Source organism: Polistes dominula, unplaced genomic scaffold, assembly GCF_049000335.1.
Source record: "Polistes dominula isolate Pdom_NZ unplaced genomic scaffold, Pdom_raw_medaka contig_540, whole genome shotgun sequence".
In the NCBI taxonomy this organism is placed as follows: domain Eukaryota; kingdom Metazoa; phylum Arthropoda; class Insecta; order Hymenoptera; family Vespidae; genus Polistes; species Polistes dominula.
Window position 1 is genome coordinate 79,805 of NW_028301022.1, and position 10,962 is coordinate 90,766.

Below are 10,962 nucleotides of genomic sequence, written 5' to 3' on the forward strand. Positions count from 1 at the left end.
TCAAAATAATTGACAAAATCACAAGAAAATAAACGCGCTATTTTCTTGGAAGTTCCTGGCGATAAAAGAGTGTATTTTATATTGGCAATATAAACTTATAGGAAATAAATTCACGATCTTTACAGACCACAAACCGCTGGAAAACTTTAATGTGAAAAAAAAAAACAAAGATCCTGAATTATTGGCTTTACTAAACTACATTTCCAATTTTGATTTTGAAATCAAGTATAACCCAGGCAAAAATAATGCAGAAGCAGATAGCTTTTTCTCGAAACCCAGTACTAGATGAAAGCATAAGCAGTGAAACGGCTATAAAAATAGTAAATTTTTTATCAATGGAAGAATTAATGAACGACAAAAAACAATTAAATATAAAAAAAGAGGGATAAAATAGTAAAAAAAAAAATAACATTTGTTATAAAATTCTAAATAACAAAGAAAAAATATGGGTTTTGGAAAGTTTAGGTATTTGGTTGATTAAAAATATTCACAATGAAAGTCATATTAGAGTAAAGCAGTTAACTCTGACTTTAACTCCAAAATACTATTTTACAAACATGCATAAACATATAAAATTTATTTGCCGAGCATGAGACACTTGTGTATGAAATAAATCGAGGTTCGGAAATTTTATTCAACCCCTTTCACAATTAGGCCCAGCGTTGGAGCCCTTTCAAATAATATCCTTGGATACAATAGGAGGGTTCAGCGGAAACAAGTCACCAAAAAAATACTTGCATTTAGTCGTAGACTATTTCACGAAGTACGCTTTTTGTAGTGACCTCAAAAAACGCAGACAACAAAAAATTTCATAAACCTATTAAAAAAAAGTTCAGAAAAAGGGAAAAATAAAATTACTTATAACTGATCAATATGCTGGAATAAACTCAAAAGAATTTATAAAGTTTCTAAAAGCAGAGAACATAACAAAAATTTTCACCGCGATAGATTGCCCTTTTTTTAACGGGCAAAATGAACGGACAAACCAAACATTAGTAAATTCGATTTGGTGTAAAATTTTTGAAAATAAAGACAGGCCGTGGTCAGTCATATCTGAACAGTGTGTAGAAAACTACAATAATACGATACACAGCACAACCAAATTTACACCGAATTATCTTTTAGACGGAATTGATAAATCTTTTTTTCCCTTCGGAACTTAGCAAAAAACAATTTGGAAAATCTGGATAAAAACAGAAAGATAGCATTTTTAAATGCACAAAAAATTCATAACCAAAATAAAGTTTATTATGATAAACATAAACCTGAAATAACATACGAAGTCAGTGATCTTGTTTATATTCAAAACGGAAATCGTTTAAATAGGAAAAAACTGGATCTGGTCAGGATAAGTCCTTTTAAAATAAAACATAAAATTTCGGATTTATTGTATGTTATTGACTCGGGATTTAAAACACCAGAGTCAAACGTTTATCATGCAAGTAAAATGTTTCCCTATCTCCAGACTCCTGACTCCTGTAACATATGTCTGGGGGAGAGGGAAGATGTAAATTTGGGACTAGTAAAAACCATAACGTGACACGTCAGAGGTCGCCCCAGCTCGACACTCAACTAAGCGAGGCACGCGGGCCGTTGGCACTCGTGAGTCGTAACTGCGTGATAACAGCAGAAATCACGTTGAAATACGTTGGAGATTCATGGCGCCTGTCGCTAAACATTTTAATTAAGTTCAATTATTAATTATAATAAAGTCAAGCTATACTTGTTGTTGAATCAGGTAAACCTGCGTACAATCTTGTATTATAATTATTGAAATCGCTCTGAATATGTGTATATAGTGTAAATATATTTCCAGTTATTACAAGCATCAACCGCAGTACAAATTATTGGTGACGTAGCTACCGAAACTAGTAAGACAAAGGAATTGTCAATATATATATATATATATATTATATTTGTTTCTACCTATGACTATCGCATTCGGCATTCAGTACTATCGTATAGAGATTCTCTCACACTGTTCTTAAAACTTTTTCTTCTAATTCTAACTTCTACTAATTTCAACTTCGTCGTTTTAATTTCAAATGGAATGAAACCTTGAAAATTCTTTTACATTCCTAAAATTTAGTTTTTTACAGGATAGTGAAATAAAATATTTTTTAGAACTTGAAAAAAAAAAGAAAAAAAAAATCATGTGTGCAGATCACACGTGTTAGAAGTGAAACCTTCAAAAATCTAAGTTTCGAGAGAATGAGACGAATGCACAGTTTTAAGAGTAAGATAATTGTAGGATTTATTTATTATAATATTATTACCATACATAATAAAAATCACCGGTATGATCTCTGGGTGGAATAGCTAAGAAAAAGTACACTTTTCTTAATTCAAGCAATAAAAACGAAATGCTGAATTCGATAGTTATAAATAATCACCAAAATGATAAGATGTTTATCAAAGGAAATATAATTCATCAGAAATTAGGTAAAAATAAATAAATGTTTTTATTTTATTGAAAAATTAATATAAGTTTCTTAAATACGCAAATATCACAATTTGTAATATAATTTTATATATGCTTGGGTCAGTAAATCTCTTTGGATATTTTTCATAAAAGCATATAAAAATCAAATTTAATAGACAAATTTTGTCTTTATGCATCAAATATATTTTATAAAGAAGAAAAATATAAAAATGTGACAGTAATTTACTTGCTTTTGAATGGAATTTGTCAGCTGCTCCTCATTTATTCCACAGTATTCTCTAATTCTTTTTCTCTGATGTATCTGGTTTTTTTTGGGATTTCTAATGCCCAATCAGAACTCGCGACAGTTGTCGCTCAATGCAGACTCGCCATAACTCATCTCGGCGGTTGAAGAAGCGCCGTGACGCCGGCTTCTCAGGCAGCCATATTCAATTGTTCTCTACAACTCGTTCCAACCGCACGTGTCCTCTCAACTTTGCATACGTCTTCTCAAAAAGTACAGGTTCGATGGGATTAATATAATCTTTATCGTCCGGATCTTAACTGATTAATATAATCAGGCCGTCTCTAGTCTACTCATTGTGACATTCTCTGTGTAAATCTCGGAACGTGGTTCGCTCAACGGCTTCTCATTTTGAATCTCAACCGACACGCGGTGTACACGTACGAATTTTAATAAATCTGACCACTCACAGCAAATGCTCGGCGTTCTTCTCATTTAGACCACTTAATTCCTCAACACTGGTAATCCTTTTTTTAAATATTTTAGACAATACAATTATTATATATTCTATATACCTCATAATCATTTATTATAATATTTGCGAAATAAAGAATTTAATACTAATTTTTCAATAAAATAGAAACATTTTTAAATAGAAAAGATATGACAAATTGTATAAAAAAACTATAGGCATGAATATTAGCTCATCGATAATAAAGATAATAAATGTAGATCGAATTTCAACAGACCTTCCCTGTTTTTTATAATTCTTTTCTCATGATAAGGAACCGACCTTGGCGTGTAGGAAGCTGACAAAAACTAATATTTTCAAAATTCTATCTATCAAGATTGAATGCTGAATGCGATAGCCGTAGATAGAAACAAAAATGGTAGAATGTTTGTCGGTGGAAAGATATCCTATCTTAACCTAAGTAAATATAATTTTTTTTTTTTTTTGAAACTCTGGTAGATGAATTTTTTTTTCTTTTAAGCTTTTCACACTATCTGTGAATGTGAGATATCTTTATTATAGGTTAACACACACAAGTATTTCTTTTTGTGTTGCAACTAATAACTGTAGATGCTCTTAAAGAAGGGAACAATTGTTGTAGGATTTTTTTTCGTTTCATCGGGTTTTGAATTACAACGATTTTAAAATCTATTTCTATTTTCGTTGTTTTATTTTATAATATTAAGAATCTTTAAAAAATTTTTTTTCTATATTTTTTTTCTATATTTGTAAAATAAGTTATATTATTTTATTCTTAGTAGAAATATAGAGTAAATAAGGTTTATTTGTTTTTGTCACGTGTCATGTTTCTTCTATTAAAAAACTTTTCTATTTTATTGAAAAATTTGTATAAATTTCCTAAATACGCAAACATTATAATTAAAAAACATGTCTTTGGATATTTATAAGAAAAATATTCTACAATGTTTTTTAATTTTCTTTCCCTGATGTATCTGATAATCATTTCATGTTTTTGTAAAATATTGCAGATAATACAATTATTTTATTCTATATATTTCATATTTGTTCATTAAAATAATACTTGGGAAATAAATATTTTAATATTAATTTTTCAATAAAATAGAAACATTCTTAAATAGGAAAAGAAATTACACATTTGGTAAAATAAAAACAGACCTCGCACCTTCTTTCTTTATTTCGACTGTCGGTTGCTTTGGACCTTATACTTTTGTCGCTACCTACGTGCTTATCTCTGTTTATTCTTCTATCCTTCTATCGCTCCTACCTACAAATATTTTAAATATCGAAATAATATGTGTCCACTCTTTGTAGTATGCAATGGCACACAAACACACACATATACAACCAGGAGCGAGTAACTACGAAGCATAGCATAAAGAGGAGACCGAGAATAGGAAAAACTGTGTAGCTATATTCTGTCTTATTCTCTCGCAGGCTAAATCCTATATGTTTGCCTCTTTTCTCTCATTATTTAGTATAGCAGCCGTTTCATAGCTTCGTTAAATAGCTTCGTTACATAGTTTCGTTACATAGTTTCGTTACATAGCTCCGTTTCTGTTTATTTACTTTTCAGATCACTCCCAATCTAAAAAATTTTTCACTTCAAAAAACTATTTATTTATCAACTGTGAGAGTTTCTCACATCGCGTAAGTAAAGTCAGGAACAAAAAAACCCTCTTTTCGGATGTTTTCGTTTTATTTCGGCTGCTTCCGTAGTTTTTAGCTGCCATCTTGAATATATATATACGAATACCTAGTATTTTAATAGTTGTGTTTGCAAGTGTACCAATATATTTAAATGATAATGACATTTATTACGCCCTCTTCCGAAATAAGATAATTTTCATTTTTGTTTTTAGGTATTCTCGTAGTAAAGTATTTCCACAAAATGCCTAATCAATTTTAAAGAAAAAAGCTTTTAAAATTTCGCTTCTTTTTATATTTATCTTATGTTTTTTTAAATATAAACTTTTATCAAGTAGCGTTGTAGCGTAAATATACCGTGTCCTTGCTTTTCACTTCGACGATTAGTGTTCGATTCTTTGTGGGGAAAGTTTTTCGTGGAAAATCCGTGATAAGACATCCGCAATATCGTCTTGTAAATTTAATTCGGTATCGGAATTTGAACTGATGTAAACATATTTACCGCGTATAAAAGTATGACAAAATAGAGTGGCCAATTTATGATCAAGATATGAGGGTCTTGACCAAAAAAAAAAATCTAAAGAATTGTAATGATAAAATAAATTCCAGAATAAACAGGATAAGTCAGTGTTTCGTGTCTTATGAAAATGTGCGTATATAAAAACAGAAGTAAAGCTACAAAAAATGTTATTCTTTCGTTTGCCACTTGTCATAGCGTGAGTACAAATATATGAAAAAGTGTGTGGATGTCGCGCGTATGTGTAAGTACCTATGGCGTAACCCAGTGGTTCTTAACCGATCTTCCGTGAAATTTTATGAAAGTTCCAATGTATTATATACCTAATAGGTAAATATATTGTTAAAATCTGCAAAAATTAACACGCTCAGATATCGCACTAAAATTGACGAAATACATTTGTAGAAAAGAGTTAAAAGTTAAAGTTTTTAATAATAAATAATATTTTAAAATAATTGTTATCTTTTTTTAATTTCTATTTTTATAATTATGTTATGTTTAATGTATAAATTCTATAACTTTCAATATAAATAAAAGTTAAATGTGTTTGCACACATTTTTTTTGTTGGTTTTATTATCTTAATAGTCTTGATGATTTTGGTTTTCCGCGAATTTTCTTTCTAATCAAAAATGTTCCGTGACTTCGAAAAGGTTAAAAACCACTGGCATAACCGAAAACAAAACGATCATAACATCGCATGTCAATTTCAAAGAAAGGGAAACTTAAGGAAAAAGATGATGAAAAGAAATGACAATTGACGATAGAGGGGGTAAAGAAGAGGTAGCTAAAATAAGAAATTAAAATTGAATCATAATGCGTGCGTGTATATTCCGTTTAAAATAAATTAATGACGACATTCCGAGAGAGTAAAAATCAGACGGAAAAATTATAATTATTATAATTATTTATATCTACTATATATATGCACAGAAAGTGTACTTTCTTCCGTTTGAATTACGCGCACTTTTATAAGAAAAAAAGATAGCAGAAAAGACGTTATGTCTATTGACTAGATTGAATATTTAAATAAGACAGATAGATTTAATAGACTAAGAAAGTGAGTTTTAAAAGTGAGGAATAAACTTTATTGTCGTTTTTTTTAGGTAATATTAAATTGTTCGATTTTGTAAATATTGTATATAGGAAAATAAAGTTAATGTAGTAATAAATTCTTTTCAGAACAACACCTCGTGCTATTTTTGAACATTCTTTTTCAAACCCTCCTATTCTGGTCTTATATACATTTGGTCTAATATATATATTTATTTTACATGGTGTAAATAAATCTTTTGTTCTACAGGGAAACGCAGTTGAGTTCTATTATCTACCTAAAACCGGAATAAGAAAAAACCTATTACATATTTATTACATTTTTAAAGTTATATTTTATTTATCGATGTTTACAGATTGAGAATCATCTCGGTTAATAGAAGAAGGATAGCTTCGACAATATTATATACTATATAGAGAGAGAAAGATAGAGAAGAGACGACAAAATTGAAAATGAGAGGAAACTTTAGCTCGTTCCAGAATCAAAATGATGAAGATCTAGCACGTGTTTAATCAAGTGTGAACATTTAATTGAGAAAGGTGAACCGAATTTCAAGTTGAAAAAGTTGTAGTAAGAGATAAAAAGGAAAAATTTTAATCAAATTTAGAGTTAATTTTAAAAGATCATCCACATTAGTAAAAATTTCATTCAAGTTAAATTTATTATTTTAAATTTCTGGGGGGAAGAAAACAAAATAAAAAAAACGCATGCGTAGATAATTTTAAAAAGCATTAAAAGGTTGAGCGTCACGTCAGCCACCAGTGGCTGACACTAGACTTTCCCTTTTGGCCGCGTCCGTCAGTAATGACTGACACGTTTAGCTGTTTTTTTAAATACAAAGTAACGTCTGTGGCCTAACTGGAATTTCCCTAAAAATTCGCGTGGCGCTCAACGTGTAATCATGTCTCTTTATAACGGATCTCATTGTAGATCATTGTCTCAATTGAAATTATGTTGATAAAAACTTCCAATATTACGGAAGTGTTTTTCTACCTATTTTCTTACTATCCGACTTTTATCGCAAAACACCATTAATATTGATTAGCGTTCGGTATCACAAATCCTTTAGAGACCATAAATTTTATATTTTATTTTTCTTAATATTCAAATTCTATTAAACAAAATCCTGCGATAAGCCTATGAAATAAAATATCATAGAATAACACGTTGAGCGCTACGCGAATTCTTAGGAAAATTCCCGTCAGGCCACAAGCGTTATACTTTGTATTTAAAAAATAGTTGGACGTCAGTCACCCGTGACTGACGCAGCCTCACACAAAGTCGTACTTTTCGATAATTCCAAGTCGACTTTCTCGAAAACAAAGCCTCAAACGAAAAAATTTTATTCTATATTTTCGATCTATTTTCTCATGTAAAATCACCCTTTGTTCGCTTGAACCTTCAGTTACAAATTACCCTGTATATACATGTAAAGAGAAAATATCCGCTTTAACACTATTCCTACCAGGACCGGTCAAATGACCGTTTTTATATTTTTAATTGGATTTTCCTACATTCAACGTAAGTGAATCACCTTTAAACTTTACGACTTTTCCTCATATATATGTTTGATACATTTTTCAATATTCAATTATTTTTTTATTGTTTATTTTCTGAGAAAAATTTGTGGTCTGTCTTATCTTCCACGACCGGTCATTTGATCGGTAGTACGATTTATACATTTTTGTAATAGTTTCTCTGTAAGACTCAATGCCAAAACTATAAAGTCGTTACAAAGGAAAGGTAATGTAGTTGTGGTACGATTTCATTCGAGAAGTGCCTTCCAGAAAATGATTTACGGCACTTCAAAGTGTCTACAGTTCTCGCTCGACTATCGGGTTAGCAGTGTTTTTTTGCAATTCTGTATGCACGCGGCGCATATGAGGCTAAGAATATATATATAGCACTTCTATGGAATCAAAAGTAGGGCCCGCCTTTTTTCTCAAATACTATAAGTAGACATGACTTTACGGAGATTATGAGATTTATTCGATTTGACGACAGAAACCAACGAAGCCAACGGTTACAAACCGATAAATTTGCTATGATTTCCGAAGTTTGGTACAAGTTTATTGACAACAGTCAAAATTGTTATAAACCAGGACCATATATTACTATGGACGAACAATTGTTTCCAACGAAAGCAAGGTGTAGATTCACTCAATACATGTTCAATAAACCGGACAAATTTGGTATAAAATTTTGGTTTGTACGTATCCCATGTACGTAGCAAATATATAATAAACGGCTTTCCATATTTGGGAAAAGATAAAAGTAGAGAACCCTTAGTTCCTCTTGAAGAGTTTTTCACTATGAAATTAGCAGAATCGTATGTAGGATGTGGAAAGAGATATACCCACGGACAACTTTTTTACAAGCCTATCTTTAGCAACAAAAATTTTAGCAAAAAAAAAAACTACGATTGTGGGGACAATTAGAGCAAATAGAAAAGAGCTACCAAGACTGGCAAAACTGAAAAAAGACATGGCACTTTTCTCAACCAAACTCTATCGCTCAAATAATTGTATGTTGACAATTTAGAAAGCCAAACCAAGAAAGAAAGTTCTAATTCTCAGTTCAATGCACAACTCCGTACAAGTTGAAGAAAATGACACCCGAACACCGGAGACAATTCAATTGTATAATAGCACCAAATTTGGCGTAGATGTGACCGACCAAAATGGCCAGAAATTATTCGGTAAAATCTAAATCTCGGAGATGGCCTGTGCAAGTATTTTTTAATATCTTGGATTTAGCCGGGATAAATGCATGGGTGTAATATAAAGAAACTACGGGAGGAGAAATTACAAGACAGGAATTTCTATTCCAATTGGCAGAAGAACTTGCCATCGAATACCAACAAGAGCTCTGCAAAGAAAATCAACCAATACCTATCGCAAGTACAAGTACAGTTTTCTCGTGAACGGATAACATGTCAGATAAGGTATTGTAAAGATAATAAGACGAACAAAATCTGTCTAAAATGTAAAAAGTACGTATGCGGAAAATGTACAGTTGAGAAGCTCATTTGTAAAAAATGCGGCGAAAAAGAATAAAATGTAGATTATGTACACTTGAATAAAAGAAAATATATTTTTATACTTGCAAGCTGGCTATTGGTCTGCATTCAATACTGAAAAATATAAGTTGTAAAAGACCAGTCATTTGACCGGCCGCGGTAGGAATAGGTATACGTGAAGTGTCGGTAGGAATAGTGTTAATTGAAGTTAGGTTGATACTCAGCGCACGCTTCGAAGTATGATTGACAGGCAGCGCATTAATCACGACTGAGCGTAGAAATGAGAGAGAGATAAAAAGAGTGAGAGCACATGTGAAATTCCTAATTATCCGTTACTAACTTACTATTAATTAAAATTAATAAGAAATTAGATAGACTGAACAGAGGAGAGGTGAAAATTAGCTTTTATTGCTGTTTCTCTGTTTTTCAAGTAAAACCATTGTACAAACTGTAAATATAATGTAAATAGTATAAATAAAATTCTACTCTGTTTTTCAGTGAAACAATTATTAGATAATTTCATAACCTGTTCAAAAAGAAAAAATATTTTTATTAATAACCTTATACATATTTTTTCTGTTTTAGACAAGAAATATATGAAAAACGAAAATGGAAAAAAATAAACGCTTTTTATGTTTATTTTTAAATTAGATAAAATTGGACGAATTTATGTTAACAACTGAATAATTAAATAATGTAACGTTTGTAATTAATTTACTATTGGAACAGTACTACTATATAATAAAATACTACTGTAATAAAGTAACGAACGATTCACGCGTATTTTTGTAAATTCTTTTTTTACAAACAAATATAAAGTGCAATTTACTCTTATCTTTTAATAACTAAATACTAAAATTATCAACAATAAAAAATTTCTATTTCTACTTCTACTAAATCAGCTAATATGTAGTTATTGATAGTATTCCTCGTACAAGAAAAATAAATATTTATTTAAAATTACAAAAAAATATCTATAATTAAAGATATTAACATTATAAAAATAAAATATATAATTTATAAATTATTAAATTTATTATAAAATTGAAACATATAAATGTACTATCAACAATAAAATATATTTCTACTTCTATCTAATCAGTTAAAATGTATGAAATATAGATAACATTCCTCGTAGAAAAAAAAAATAAATTTTGTAAGCTTTGTGTATGTATTGTTCGTCGGTAACTCCTACGGTTATACTTGAGAGGTCGACATTTGACGGATGAGTAAATTAAAAGGAGGGAATAGAATATCGGAGCAGAAGATATACAGACAAGATAGATAGAATTGATAACAAGAGTTTATTCTTGCAACTAATTACTGTAATCTATAGAATCTAAATTCATAATATTAAGTTAATGTAATCTTCGATAAGTACACCTTGTTATAAGAATTTATGAAATAATATAAAACAATCAATATAGAAAAGCATAAACATTAAATTGTTGATTTCTATATTTTAGGTTAGTATAACATATGTACGTTATAGTAAAGTGATTTTATTACATCATTAATAATAAAAACTCTATATTTTAGACGAATCAATCTTGTGTTTTTACCTCAATTTA

At 30.0% G+C, this 10,962-nt stretch overlaps 1 pseudogene; it reads left to right on the plus strand.

The window, feature by feature from the left end:
- The first annotated feature begins 8,738 nt into the window (after positions 1–8,738).
- LOC149031968 (uncharacterized) lies at positions 8,739–9,584 on the plus strand (annotated as a pseudogene).
- Positions 9,585–10,962: the final 1,378 nt, after the last annotated feature.